Here is a 4,713-nt window from a genome sequence, read left to right on the forward strand (position 1 = left end):
TTTCACATAAGTTTTGTCAAGTGACAATATTCAACATTTCATGAGTGACATCTTCAAGTGTCTGGACTGCAAATCAAATAAGTTTTACGCTTACCAAAATGCATTCTTTCATGTCACTTGATAAATGTTTCTACGTCAGCATGCTTAAATAAATGTAGAATTCAGATCCTCGTAATCTTTCACAATATTGCGCCAATATTGTGTCAAAGATATTGATGATATATCATTTTGTATCGGTTCATAATGCAACATAATATTTTGAGATCTCATTACTTCATTAATTTTCAGGCACATGAACCTTACATAAGGTTTCATGAAGTGTTATGTTGTAGGCTCTTCAAGAGTTCATTGCCTTCTTATTATGATTATTTGCTCCTTATTTTTTAAGGAATATTTCATTTAGAACCGATTAGTCTACCACGCTTCACGCATGCATCGACTCTATCTTTTAGGAGCACAAAATAAGAGCAGTTGCGCTTAATATGAGATGCTTTCGGCATTTGACTTGAATTATCTTTTGGACGAGGATCTGGTGATAATTTCTAACATATTTTATAGCACTTATAATCTCCCCCTTATGTTAGGAAAACTAACATACATCCTCTACTTCTTTGAGGAATCCATCGTTGTGCATTATAGTATATTCATTAATCGTATACCACACATCAAAATTATTAGATAGAATAATTAGTTCCTGACCTTGAACCAATTGAGAGGAAAGAAATAATCATAATTTATTGGTCAAATGCATACAAATACTATTTCAATATATCATATTTCATACCAATACATTAAGTTTTGTTCTCATTAACAATGGCTTAAACCATCACCATCAAGATGAATTATCTTGATTACACAATCTGAAAATTATGCTCAATTTATATTGAACAAGTAACTTTATGAATGTCAAACGTAGGTTGACCATGAATGTACATGTGATCATCTTATTGATGCATCTTTTCAACATATCACATGATAGGTGAACGGGCCCTTATTGACCTTTTATAATTTTCAGATTTGAAGGGATCCAATCTCAATATTAGTTGGTCCAACCAACTTGTCATGAGAACAAATGACATAAACAATTCTTGAAGAATCTTCTAGTTCTTCAATACATGCACATCTTCGGGATGTCACAATCATTCATATCAATTTATGAACTTTTATTCTAGTAATCTACTTTTTCTTTAGTAAATTTCAGATTTACTATTACATGAATAAATTTCAGATTTACTACTTCAGAAGTAGATTTCAAAATTATTCAACCTCTTTCGGAGGTGAGTTGTGATACAATCACAATCAAGTGCACGTTTGCATTAATAAGTTTCTCATTCCCCAGGAATGGAATATAATCATGCCTTAAGTCTATCAAATTATGATAGCTTATAACCTCTTTCAAGATTTTGCTACTTCATAAGCAAATCGAGGCATACATATGATATAGAGAATTTTTCTCTAGCATACCTTATAATCATATAAGTGTGTGAAAATATCATCACTTTTGATGATCGTTATTATATTCGTGCATTCAATCACTTGTCTTCTTTCAGACATATGCACTGCTACCACATACACCTCAAGAATGAAGTAAGTTGTCATATTTCAGACTTATCATATATTGCTACCACATTCACTTCATGGAATGGAGCATATTCAATGGGTCAAATTTCATGACTTTTCACTCAATACCCATTATTTTGCCTTAGCCATCACAACATCATCAATATGGTGTATTGAGATTCAAACTCAATATTTTATCCATATAAAGGCGTCTTAGGCATAAATCGATGGGACTTGAACCCAAATATTATTATCCCTTTTGATAATATTGTTCTTGAGGAATGAATTTAAAACATAAATGGTTCCAAACCAATTATTTTTTCTCAAATTCAACAATAATTATATCATTAGTAACAAAAAACAGATAACATAAGAAATTACTAACCTTGACATTACCTTTAGATTTATAATATCATCGTGTTTGGCAGAGTCTCATGCTGATAACGTGTTATAAAACAAGAAAGAATAAAGAAGAAGAGTAGAGAGAATAGAGACAGTGGTTCTTATTTCTTCTCTTGAGGGATGAGAAATCATCAGATTATAAATACAATGAACAAAACCCCTCTATTTATAGGGAAAATTTACTCCAAGTTTGAATAAAAGACGGATGCTTCAAATCCTATTAGATATCAAAGTAGATCTGGATAGACATTCACTATAATGTAAATACATTTATAACAATTCCAACATAATTATGATTTATGAAATTATATAGTGTAATTCTGGAAATTAAGAGGATACAGATGATTATCATACAATAAATAGTCTAACAACTCTCTCTTTTTCACAAACAAACAACAATAATACCTCCTAACAATACAAGGATCTTCTAAATACTGCCTAGAATATATTAGATACAAAATAAAAGTTCATCCCAACATAATTATGATTTATGAACTAAAAATATATTGTAATTTTTAAAAATTTAAAACAAAAAAATAGCTATTCACAGCTACACAAATTTGTTAATATCCCAAACCGGCAACGCCTAAAATAGGCGCTGCCAAACACACGAGGTGCCAATCTTCATCTTCATCACATGTTTCAGCAACACATCTTCCATAAATTGCTCGCTTCGAAAATGGAGATTTTGTAAGTACATGGAGAAGAAGCAATGAGAGTAACACTTAGTTTGGATGTATGCTATTTATGTGCAAGCAGACCCCTAAATTTAACTTATTCAGTATATCATTATGAATTATATTTAAAGTATTAAAATAAAATAAAACAAAGTGTAAAAGTTTAAAAAGTATTAAGTATTATGGAATCGATATTAGACTAGTTTTTTAGCACGTGCATTGCCTATTTATGTTGATTCAAGTAATATATATGATTTTAAAAAAATAGTAAAAATATTATTAAATAAAATTTTGAGTAAGTAATTATGCATAAAAAATAATATAAATTTTTATGATTGATAAATAATTTCTAAACTTATTTACATTTTTATTAATGAAAGTATTGAACTCATATAGAGTGTGATTTAAAAAAATTGATTGTCTTTATATTTCAAAGGTATTTGTCTATTCAAAGATTTAGCATTCTCATCAATAATTGAAGGTGATAAAAAGGAAGAACCAAATCTAAAAGTACATGATTAAAAGTTCATCTTAGAAGACTTGCAACTTCTGCAATAAATATTTATTTAGCCAATGGCCTACATAAGTGATACCCATTAATTGAAATTAAAATTTAATAGTTGTTGTACCTACATTGACACTAGGTCAGAAGTTACCAAGATTCTTGGTTGTCCTGCTAAAGATCTGGCAATGTTACATAGAGACTTTATAAATGATTGAAGGAGATAAAAGGAAGAACTAAACCTAGAACTTACATGATTAAAAGTTCGTGTCAGAAGATTTGTAATCTCTGCAATCAATGTTGATTTAGTCAATGGCCTGCATAAGTAATACCCACTAGTTAAAATTAAAACTTACTAGTTGTTGTAGCTGTACTAACACTATGTCAGGAGTTACCAAAATTCTTTATTGTCCTAGTTGGGGTTTGATGAGAAGGGGGATCCACATAGTTTAAAATCTCAAATTGATTTCGACCTTAATTCGTAGTGAATTTGTGGATCGAAACAGAGAAAAATCGTATCCAATTTATTTTCGTTTGTCCACTTTCTCCGGTTGAGCCCGAAATTCAAAAACTTTCTTCGTTGATGAATACCTGGACTAATGAATTATGTTTTAGAAATATAAAATATAAATAAAGTATATAAATTTAAAAATAATTAATTATTTTTTAATCGTTATTAGACTTGTTTCTCAGCACATGCATTGCTTGTTTACGTTGGTTCAAGTGATATGTTATTTTAAAAAATAGTAATAATAATATTAGATAGAATTTTGAGTAAGTAATTATACATTAAAAAATAGTATAAATTTTTATGATTGGTTATAATTTCTCAACTTATTTGAATTGATGAAAGTATTAAACTCATATAAAGAGTAATCTAAAAAAATTATTTGCTTTTATATTTCAAAGGTATTTGTCTGTTCAAAGATTTAGCATTCTCTTCAATGATTATTAGACTACACAAGGTGATTGAAAGGTGGAAAGAGTGATTAATCTGCTAAAAGATATTACTAAATTCAAAGGGATCAATTCTAAGCATGATGCGATTGAAAGGGGAGATTCAAGTTTTCAAAGTCTTAAATTTATTCCGACCTAATTTGAAAGTATATGGATCAAAATACTTATAGCACTAAATTTTATTTTGTAAATTCAACTTGACTTGTGCTTGAAATGGAGAAAAATGGTGTGCAATTGAAATTAAACTCTTTTTTTTTTTTTTTTAATTTTCACTGACCCTTTTTCTTCAATCGAGTCTAAAGTTCAGCAGTTCTCATCGTTGATGAACACCTGGACTTATAAGATAAAGAAAAATAATTAATTTTGAACATGATACGATTAAGAGGGGTGGGGGTGGGGGTGGGGGTGGGGGTGCAAGTTTTCATAGTCTTAAATTGATTCTGACCTTATTTCGTAGTATATGGATCAGAATACTTCTAACACTCTATTTTGTAAATTCAACTTGATTTGGGCTTGGAATCAAGAAAAATGGTATGTAATTGAAATTCAGACATTTTTTTTCTATTTGTCACTAACCCTCTTTGTCCAATCGAGTATGAAGTTCAACAGTTTTCA

The sequence above is a fragment of the Capsicum annuum genome, chromosome 2, assembly GCF_002878395.1.
Source record: "Capsicum annuum cultivar UCD-10X-F1 chromosome 2, UCD10Xv1.1, whole genome shotgun sequence".
Taxonomy (NCBI): domain Eukaryota; kingdom Viridiplantae; phylum Streptophyta; class Magnoliopsida; order Solanales; family Solanaceae; genus Capsicum; species Capsicum annuum.